The sequence below is a fragment of the Brassica oleracea genome, chromosome C7 (genome assembly GCF_000695525.1).
Source record: "Brassica oleracea var. oleracea cultivar TO1000 chromosome C7, BOL, whole genome shotgun sequence".
Classification (NCBI taxonomy): domain Eukaryota; kingdom Viridiplantae; phylum Streptophyta; class Magnoliopsida; order Brassicales; family Brassicaceae; genus Brassica; species Brassica oleracea.
The window spans coordinates 36,260,422-36,272,315 of NC_027754.1; positions in this window are offsets into that span (position 1 = coordinate 36,260,422).

Consider the following 11,894-nt stretch of genomic DNA (forward strand, 5'->3'; position numbering starts at 1 on the left):
AAACTAAGCCTTCTTATTTCGGCGAAAACTCGCAAGTTCTTTCCGTAACAAGAAAAATAAGAGAAAACTTTCAATCTTATTAATCAAATCTAAAAACTGCATATAAACTTCAACCCTATACAAAAGAAAACCATAAAACAGTAAGACCATAAAACAATAAAGAATAGTTATTTTAATTTAAAATAATCATAAACGATAAGATATCTATTTTTCATCATTTCTCAATTTAAAATAATCAGCGATAAAATAGAGAAAAAAACAAAAATAGCATTAAATCAAGTTTTTGTTCCCAAACTAGCACTCAAGTTCAAAAGTCACAAAAATAGCACTTAATGTTTTATCAAAAGTCACAAACTTAGGGTTTAGAGTTAAAGGGTGGGGTTTAGGATTTAGGGTTTAGGGTTTAGAGTTTAGGGTTTATGGTTTAGAGTTTAGAAATGAGGTTTTGGGGATAAGATTTCAAATTTTGAAACATAAAAAAATTAAAATTTTCAAAAGATAAACTTATAAATGTGCTATTTTGGTCATTTTAGTTTTTGAGTGCTATTTTGTGATATAAACTTAGAAATGTGCTATTTTGGAGATTTGCCCGATAAAATACTTATCTGCATTATTTATCAGATAGATATTTGAATTGAGATAATGTATCCTTTTTGTTTTATGCTTAGGTTTATATGCAGTTTTTAGATTTGATTAATGTGATAGACATTTATTTCTTGGGTAGAACTTGCAATTTCTCAACGAAATAAGAAGGTTTAGTTTTTCGAGTTCTAAGAGTAAAGGAGATATTAATGTTATTCAGAAGTTATCCCATTTTTCACACATTTCATCTAAACAGAAAATCTGGAAACAAACTCAAATGCTAGAAAAAAAAACGTTAAAACTTTGAAAACTAGGCTTACGGGAGATTCAGTCATCGATTTCTTCTCAAGCTAAGTATGGTGATGAGCTTGATCCATAAACTTCTGACTCATCCAGTAACAAAGCTCAAGAGCCGGTAAATTTATACTACAAAACTCAGGAATCTCCTCGTAATTAAACCCAAAGCCTAGATATACACAATCTTTAAGCTCCTCGAGATCATTGCCTAAAGAAGAAGATACACAATCCAACTTCTTCGTTTATTTCATCTACACACCACCAAAGCCATTGTCTCTTCCTCAGATACACTGTACGAGGAGCATGAGCTAGAGTTGGGGATCTCGGAGTTGGAACCAACGTCTTTGTCGTACGAGGAACATCTAGAGAGAAAATATATGAGACACATTGTTAAGAGATGAAGAAGTTGATAAGTGATTGATTGAGAGACATATAGCAGACATTGTTGAGCTGGAGAAAGTGAAACCGTAAGAAGGAAAACGAGCAACAAAGGGCGGAAGAAAAAGAAGAAGAAACCCACAACGTAGAGGAATTTGGAACCGTTTATGCGCGGACAAAAGTTTTTACCCTTCAAGGCTAAGCCTGTAGTTATTGCGGATACCAAACCTAAAGCTTGATTGATATATTATGTTATTTTCATGAAAACTTCAAACGTAATCTCTACATGATGATAACAAATGAAAGAATCATGCAAGACTGATTCAGTCTACTAGTTTTACAAAATTGGACAAGCCCCAAAGTAAACAAAAGACTCTTATCCTTTTGTGATCTTATGGATTCATATTTTAAAATTGTACCTTAGTTAAACAACTTGGGTAATCTAGTTACAATAATCATGGATAACATGACAAGTAAGCAAAACTAAAATTACCACCTAAAATTATTTTAAAAATATGACAAATAAATAAAATTACCAATTAAAACTATTACGAATATGAAAAATACATAAGCAAAACTAAAATTATTAAAAACATAACAAATAAGAAAATTATCTAAAATTATGGAAAATATGACAAATAAGCAATACACAATGACAAATAAGCAAAATAAATTAATACTATGGAGAAGCTTTGACAAGCAAGTAAAAACAATTAATAAATAATAGTATAGATACTAACTAACTTTTAATATTTGTTTTCTTAATTAAAAGTATAGCTATCTAATTTTTAATATTTTGACTTCACAAATAATTTAGATGATAATTATGGAATTATAATTAAGTATTTAACTAGATTTGAGTGTTATTGAATATAGAATTTTAATTAAATATTGTAATTAGAGCTTGAGTGTATTTCAATGGAGTTTAATGATTCGACTACAATGCATGTGGAATTAGTTGTAATTCATTTTATAACTACTATGGAATTTTTTGTTTCCAAAAACCACTGATTTTTTTTAAAAAATATTTTAATTTACTTTATTAAGCAGATATCTATCCATAATTATTTGTTTGATATCAGAAAACAATAGGAACCTCGATCAAACCCAAAAAATTATTGAAAGAAGAAGATCGAACACCAACAATATATTTCTTTTTTAAAAAAGTCAAAAGACTCCCACTTCAATCAACCATATATTTCTTACCATTGTATGAGAACTTTAAAAACATAAAGTATATTTGAAGAAATTTAAAATCCAAAATCCAAACAAGAAACACAAGATTTTGTTTAATCTAGTTTTTCTTATAAAAGTACATCAAATTCCGTTTAAACTAATTAATTCCAAAAAAACAAATAGAATTTTTATAACGGGTGATTTTAATTGATTTCATATTATATGGTAGCAAATACTCAGTCCAAGTGAATTTCACTTTAAATTTGAATTCTATTAAATTTCATTAATTCAATAACACCCCCTTAAATAAATCATATACATAGAAAGCTAAGTGGTATATGATGTAGTAGTCGATATAGATAAGATGTGGATATTTTTTGTCTCAAAATGCACAAGCAATGAACTAGAACAGAAGAAAGCAAAGCTTCTTTATATTAAATTCAATAATAAAGTGATTCTTACAAATCAATAAGTAGTAGACCTTGAAAATCACACAAGAAGACTTTGAAAATTTCGATGTCTTGATCGAATCCAAGATAGAAATGAGTAGTACGACGCTCATCAAACCAATGTTAAGCTTGGGTAAGAGCTTATAAGCTCTACAAGTCGGGTTGCAAATAGCTGATTTTCTTCTATCTCTGTAGCAGATTATTGTGCCAAGAACAGGTTGTGAGATGTATGGAAATTGAGACACGAATCTTGAAAGCTTCACCTGGTTTTGGTCCCAGCTCTCGAGTGGCATGGTTTGAAGGGCATAATGGAACCCATGGTAATAGGTTCACAGTGGCGGGAAATAATCTATGAAAGATGTGAATATGATGCGAGGGTTTGAGAATGGCTAAGACCAACGTGTAGTTGCAGTATCAATGCCAATAAATGTAGCCCGATTTGGTGAGACTGAGCAAAATTTGGCAGCGGATTGAGCGGAACCTTGTGAATGACTTCCACGATCAAATCATTGGGAATATGATGTTTTGACATTAACATTAACAAGGACCAACAAAAATTCTTAATTCAAGAGACTTCAAACATATATCATCAAATTAGTCAGGGAGAGAACCTTGAGAGTGTTGATTGAATGCATCCAAATCTTGCTTGGTCGCAAGGAAGCCATATAGTTGGCGAACACCTCCAGAAAACCAACTGCCGCTACGGCCCCAAGCGTTTCTATCTAACCCTTTCTGAGCTAAGTCCCTCTGTAAGCGGCCAGCTTCAAAATAGCCAGTGGCGCTACTCTCAAAGATGAGAATACTCATCCCACGATAGCCCTGTGGACCATGAAAGGTGTGATAGCTGCAGGATACTAGTTAAAGTATTCAAGCAGCTCCGGTTTCCCCATGCCTAGCCACTGATATGTATTAACATAGTTAGTTCTTTTCCACCTATGATGAGCAGAAAGGGAGTTATATCAAAAGGTAAAAAAGACAGAAGAAGAAGTTCACCTTATCGTTGTCAGTCTAGTAGTCATAATGATGACCATTGCAACTGCTGAGCAACCTCTTTGTGCATACCATATTGATGAATGGATCCATCCCAGCGAGCTTCCCATAAGGTATATAATCACAGCTTTGTTTCTTTGTGTATTAAAAAGAACAAAAGAAAAGAAGATTAATGACTTGATACTTGTTTGCTCCAAATATGCTGGTTACTCGTCCTGCTTTAGAAAAGAAGCTAGTTCCCATGGAAGGATACACTTGGCATTTTCAGTGTTCACCAGTTTCAGAAAATTGAACTGTTTTGCATCACCAGCCCTAACGAGAATGATTCGTGGAAAATGAAGGAGAACTCTGTGAGGTACTGTATATTATGATATTGCCGATACCAAACCTAAAGCTTGATTGTTATGTTATTTTCATGAAAAACTTCAAACGTAATCTCTACATGATGATAACAAATGAAAGAATCATGCAAGACTGATTCAGTCTACTAGTTTTACAAAATTGGACAAGCCGCAAAGTAAACAAAAGAATCTTATCCTTTCATGATCTTATGGATTCATATTCTCAAAATCTTGTGTTATGACTTATGAATTAAACGGTGAAGAATATAATTTCCAATAACACCAACTTTAATAGATTTAAAGAATCATTTTTTTTGACAACAACAAAGAGACTCATATAGCCTCTGAAAACCAAAAAGGTAGCTCCGCATCATATGGACAACGAAAGACGGCTGTCTCTTGGCACTCCGTGCTAGGTTATCCGCCTTTTTATTTTGCGTCCGCGAGATATGAATGATCTGTGAGCTGTGAAAGCTATCCTTCAAAATCTTGAGATCTTCCAAAGTAAGCTTCAAAAGCTGGCAATTCCTCTGGTTCTAAAACCATCTTCACCAATTGGAAACAATCTGTTGCAAATGTGACCTGAAATTAACGTAAGTTTCTCATACATTCCATAGCCCAAAATAGTGCTTCCATCTCCGCGTGAATGGGAGACATAGGAGCCCTAACATTCCTTGCACCCATCAAACCGTCAAAACCTTCTAAAGTGCTATACCAACCTTGTCCGGCCATTGGGTCACATTCTTTCCTACAAAACACCATCGTCCTGTAATTGATGGTAAATTCCCCACTTCTATGTTTGGTACCACCTTTGTATACAGAGTTTGTGCCTCCGCTCATAGAGTGGATTCGACCTCTGCCAAATTTAGAGTATCCATGTGGTCTATATCAATATTAGTAAAGACTTTATTATTTCTGCATTTCCAGATATACCATAGAATTCATGCAAATTGGTGATCATCCATTTTCGGGATAACTCTCGAAAATGGTGATCCATATTTGTGAAAAGCGAGCTTGTTGGAATCATTTAAATTTAAAATTTTTGAATAACAAAAGATTGTGTATAGAATTACTAAATCATCAAACCAATAACATTAGATTTAATGGAATTGTGAGAATGTATAAACCAATAACACTAAGGAGTTACTGGTAAGTGAATTCTCATGAACTTTAAAATTTTTGAGATTCCATTGTTATTGGTTTTTGGATTTCAAAAATCTTAATAGAATCCATTGTTATTGGTTTAAGAATTTTCAAAATCCATTCAAATCTCTTGTTATTCAAAATTTTTAGTTATTATTGATTTTCTAATTCTAACTCAATCTAGTGTTATTGGGAGATGAATTATATTCATTTTTACTCATAAGGCTCATTTCAAAATATCATATGTGTCCATGTGATTTTCAAAATCTATGTGATAAAAAATTAGAAAACAAAATAGTTATACTTACCAAATATCTATTGCACTTTAAATCCAAATTATATGTCCAAAACTATAATTTGTTACATTTTATATAATATATACTTTTACATTTTTGAATATATAATTATTTTTATATTTTTTTTTATCATTTTTGAATATAAAATTAATTTTATAAATAATATAAATATATAATAATTTTGTAAAAAATAGTTTCAAAAAGCATTTTTGAATTTTAAAAAGAACATTTGAAAAAAATTGAAAAAGAAAATTCCAAAAATTATTTTAAAATTTATAAAAAGTTCAAATTTATAAACATATAATTCGTAATAAATAAAAAAAATTATTAAAAAAATTATTAATTTTATTTTGATTATTTATATATTAGTAAAACGAAAAGTAAAATAGTCTTTTGTCTTTTTAATGAAACCTCTTTTGATCATTTTTCTCTTTGACTGCTCTTTTTACGACAAAAAAAAAACTAGAATTGATCAATTTCATAAGTCAATCTATATAAATTTTCATATTAAATCTTAAAATTCACAAACTCTATACAAATTCATCTTCCAATAACTTCTCGTAAATTCTAGAAATTCTTACCATCATCATAAATCTAACTCTAACTAACACCCTCACGAAAAAAATCAAATCCGGATTATTGAATTGCGTAAGTCAATTTCTACTAAGGACAAGAATTCTTTTTTTTTTTGGTACTTTTTTTCTATGCGCTGGCACGAATTACATGCATGTGTCATATAATTAAAAAAAAATTGACTCATTTTCAAAGATGTGTAATCAATTATCAAGTATTAATTTTCTGTACATAATTAACTTTGCGGACTTTGTGAAAGCAATAAAAGCACATCAAATAGTTTTCAGGACACTAATATACATATTTGACGAAACCTATAAATATTATACCATCATAAATACACGTAATTAAGACCGCTTTGAACAAAACCAGGGCAATAAAATAAATAATAACCCTTATAAAAGCAAAGTGGGTTTGATGATATTGTCTTACAATCTATAGGGTTTAAGCTTGCTGTTTTTGCAAGAAAATAAATTCTCAATACAAAGCCACAAAACTTGTGCTCACACAAGAGAAGATGGTGATGAAACGCGAAGAGTTGGAGGCGGCGGAGCGTCGTAGCCGCTTCGATCTTGGTATTTACAACGGAGATTACCAGTTACAAAAGTACTTTCGCTTTAGTTCTGAGCATGGTTGTATGATCCTGGATATTTATGGATCATTTTCTTCATCTACTTCAACCGTAGGCAATGCTCAGATTTACACAAGAGATTTCATTTCAACCATTGGAAGTCGTAACATCTCCACAAGAGATGTGACTCCAAACTTAGGAGAAAACAGTCCCATCACCAATGGTTCTAAAGATTGGGGGACTGATCTGTCTCTCTAGATGTAATCCTCTTTTTCCAAAATAATAAGAATAAATATTGCCTATGTATTTTTATTTTAAATAATGTGCTTTGTTGTAACATTATGCTATAATAAAAATTTACTATTTCAAAGTATGGAAGCAATGTATACACATCATATCATATACATAAAGCATATATATATATATATATATATTGTATTATACTGAATCAAACGAATTTACTAAGCTCTATAATAATGTATATGCATATGTACGTGTATGTATATGAGAATTTAATACAATATGAGAAGAGTTTGTAAACTAGCTGGGGTTGATCTTGGCAAGATGAAAACTCAAAAACATTTAAGTGAAACTTTATAAGATTTACTCATATCTCAGCCATGACTGCATCAGATTTTTGAATGATTTCTTCTGCCTTTGGCCTAGAATTATATCCAGGGGCGAATCATGTGATCATGAAAACTGCGGTTATTCATGACCTTCATTTTCATTCCCATTTGTACAAGACTGTAAGTAGAAATAATGGATATAGTTGGAGTGGTGTTTTTTAAAAAGAGGGCATACGTGTGAGTTCATGAAATCATTGTCGGGATACGGTGGTATGTCTAGTTGTGTAAACACATGTCTTTAATTTCACGCTCAAAACCCCAGGCTTTGGGGGAGGCGGGTGTTACATAATGACTAATGAGGCATTTGAATTCATGGACCTACCAGAAACAGACATTCGAAGCTATCAAAGACGATGGACTTTCAGCACATGACTCAAGTACGTAAAATAACAGCTTAGCTAGAGATCATTTTCTTGTAAGAAACGTCTTCATTTCATAACGTATGTTTGTGTAAATAAATATGATTTGATTTGATGTAGTCTTTGCATGAAAATGATTCAATGTAGTCTACTGAACATTTTGTGAGTTGTTATAAATCAGACCTTCTAACAAAATTATTATTATTTTTTTGACGAAAACATACTAATAAAATTACTGATTATTAGTTACATTTTAATATCCGAGAACAAATCATTTTCTTAACGAACAACTCATTTATTTTTACTTTCTTAACCAGCAAATCATTTTTTCTTAATGAACAATTCAATTGCTTTCTTAACGAACAATCACATTTTGGATTACTGAATTGCCTAAATCAATTCTTCTACAAAGGAACAAGAATTTTTTTCCGGTGCTTTCTTAATTAAAAAGTTTGACTCATTTTTAACGATGTCTAATCAATTATTGAGTATTAATTTTCTGTACATGATTGAATTTACTGACTTTGTGAAAGCAATTAAAGCACATCAAATAGTTTTCAAGGACTAAGTTAATATTGTGCCTTATTTGTGCCCTTACATTTTGAAAATAACTTTGTCTAGTTTCAGGACATTAATATACATATTCGAAAAAACCTAGAAATTTTATAACATAAATACACGTAATTAAGACCGTTTTGAACAAAAAAGCTTAATTCGGTATATAAATAAATAAGACATGGTTTTTCTTAGGCCTGGGCATTCGGGGTCCCAATCGGGTTTTCGGGACCGGTTCGGGTTCTATCGGATTCGGGTCGGGGTTAATAAATCTTCAAAGAACCGGTACAACTCAATGTATTTTCGGATTCGGGTCCCAATTGATTCTTCGGTTTAAATGTACCCGATTTGTATTTATTTTGTAACCAAAACCAAAGTAAAATGGGTTCACTGGTTTTAAAATACCTCATTTGTAACTATTTTATAACCAAAACATAAGTAAAATCGATTCAAAAATAAGAAAAAACATCAAACATGATCATTCAAAGTCAAACGAAAGGTATACGTTGTTATTGATAGAAAGAAAACCAATAAATGAAATCATAAAACGAAAAATTAAGTTATTATGAAATGAAAAAAATTATTCAATGAAAATAAAACCAAAATCTAAAAATTTCAAGCCTCAACCGCCATTTTCAACCATCAACCTTCATGTAGTAGATAGTTATTGTAGATGTTTAATAATATCTTAGTGTATTTTGGCTACATATCAGGAATTGAAATCATGTTTGGTACAAGTTCTTTTTGGCATTTTGAATGTTTCGGGTTCTATCGGATATCCATTTAATTCCGGGTTCGGTTCGGATAATACCCATAACCCGAAATACCATAAAACAAGATCCATTCGGTATTTATGTCGGGTTCGGATCGGTTCGGATTCATTTTCATCGGATCGGGTTCGGTTTGGATTTTCGGGTTCGGTTTATTTGCCCAGCCCTAGTTTTTCTGTCATCAAATGTGCAACTGAAAAATCAGGGCAACAAAATATATAATAGCCCTTATAAAAGCAAAGTGGGTTTGAGTTATATCGTCTCACAATCTATAGGGTTTTAAGCCTGCTGATTTTGCAACAAACAAAAATAATAATCACAATGCAAAGCCACAAAACTTGTGCTCAGACAAGAGAGATGGTGATGAAACGCGAAGGGATGAAGCGGTACCGTGATATGCTCATTTTCCGAAAGAACATTCGTCGAGGTCGTTATAGTTCTTAGCATGGTTGTTTGAACATGGATTTTGGAGCATCTTCTTCAGCCGTTCGTCGGGGCAGTGCTCAGTTTACACAAGAGATCTCATTTCAACCATTGGAAGTCGTGACACAAGAGATCTTACTCCAAAGTTAGAGAAAGCAGTTCCATCACAAATGATTATAAAGATTGGGGGACTGATCTCTCTCTCTAGATGTAATACTGTTTTTACCAAAATAATAAAGAATAAAAACTGCCTATGTATTTTTATTTTAAAATATGTGCTTCGTTGTAACATTTTTTTATAATAAAAATTTGCTATTTCAATGTACTTAAGCTATGTACACATCATATCATATACATAAAGGCACATATATATATACAAATATATTATATTGAATCAAATGAATAATTGAATATTACTAAGCTCTATAATAATGTATATGCACGTACTTGTATATAAATGTGAATTTTATATAAAAATAAGAAGGGTTTGTAAACTAGCTGGAGTTGATGTTGGCAAAAATAAAATAAAACAAGGTGAAACTCAGAAACATTTAAATAAAACTTTATAGGATTTACTTATGTCTCAGCCATGACTGCATTAGATTTTTGAATGTTTTCTTCTGTGTTTTGCCCATAATTATATCACAGACTGTCTTTCAGTCCCCCAGACAAAAAAAAAAGACTGTCTTTCTGTCCGAGTGTTATAGGTTGCAGCATGAGAGGCTCGGCGCTTGAGGAACCGTGGAGTCCTTGCATTAACCAATCCGAGAACACAACCCAGGAGATGAAGTCTAATGTGTCGTAGCCTATAATCTCCGAAGCACCAGATCCCATATTTGCTTGCTCTCATCGCATCTTAGAAGTAGATGGTCTCTGCTTTCTTCAGCTGAGTCACATAGGCAACAAGCTGAGGATGTGGATATGCATCATCTGCGCGATATTTTGTTGGCATCCTGTTCTTATGGTTAACAAAGCATATATGTCTGTCCAAAATGCAAGTGCAAGCAATATCATCAACTACTGTCCAAAATGCAATCAATATCATCAAGATGGACCACGCAACTCATATTTTTCTTTTTAATTTTTTTTAAACTTTGGTATATTACTTAGGCATTTTTGACTTTCTGTTACTGCTGTTATTTAGATTAGTATAGCTGATTGATTTTTTACTGTGAAAACAAGTGAATGCAGTAAATGTTTTAATAAATTATATATTTTTTTTATTATCTGAGGAGCATTATTTTAAACTTGACCTCATGTGTTATTAACCAAATTGTCATTTCTTAGGTGTCAACACTAAAATCACTCTCACACCCTTTAATTAAAAGCACTCTTCTCATTAGACTAATTACATTTATTGCCATTATTCATTACAATATAGCTTAACATAATATATTATATGATTCCTATCTTTATAACCGATAACTCATTTGATCATTCATTACTCATTTCTCACGCGGCCTCCTTCGTATTAATAGAATGTCTCTTTTATTATTGATTTTTGTAGTCTCCTTAGGTTTCTATATCCATCAAGTAGATACAAATATATTTTAGTAAAAGTAGTTTAACACAGATTTTAGTTCAAGAAATATTTCTCATCTATCTCGAGACGCCTATCATCTTTATGATATATAAGTACAAATAAAAATCGAATATAGCTCGAAACGCCTATCATCTTTGAGAATATAGAAATCTCAAGTATAAATTTGTTTTTGTATAAGTAAGAATGTTCGTCTCACTTAAATGATATCAACTATAAGGCAATTTCAATATTTTCAAAATGTAAAAGGAGCTATATGACTGCTTACTCGATACGGTTTGTATTAATATTTTTTATTTCAGAAGTCCTTATTGTCCAATGGTCATATGTTAATTTTTTTATATCAACCTCACATATATAAACTCATTATAGGTATAGTTATATTGAATATATCAAAATATGTATTAAGCTATAACCTTGACCGGTTAGCTACGTATGTTATTATGTTGAATTTGAGAAATTCATTAGCCCGCTTGGACAAATTAAATTAGATATCAATTCAAAAATTTCATTGATTGTCTTTTTAAAGTCGAATACATAATCTAACTTAAAGAAAGTTATATTATTCTGCTTGGACAAATTAAATTACATATCAATTCTTAATTTTAATTGATTGATTTTTTATAATCTTTAAGTTAGATTATGTATTCAGATTTTAAAAATTATATCACATGATTTTGTTGTTTAAATATCAACCTGAAATCGAAGGTGATATCGTTACAAGTGTTTAAAAATAAAGTGAATTGATTACATCATTTGTGTATGATAGTATTTACCTAATTTGATCTTCTTTGATTTATTATTATCGTGTATTAAGGCAAG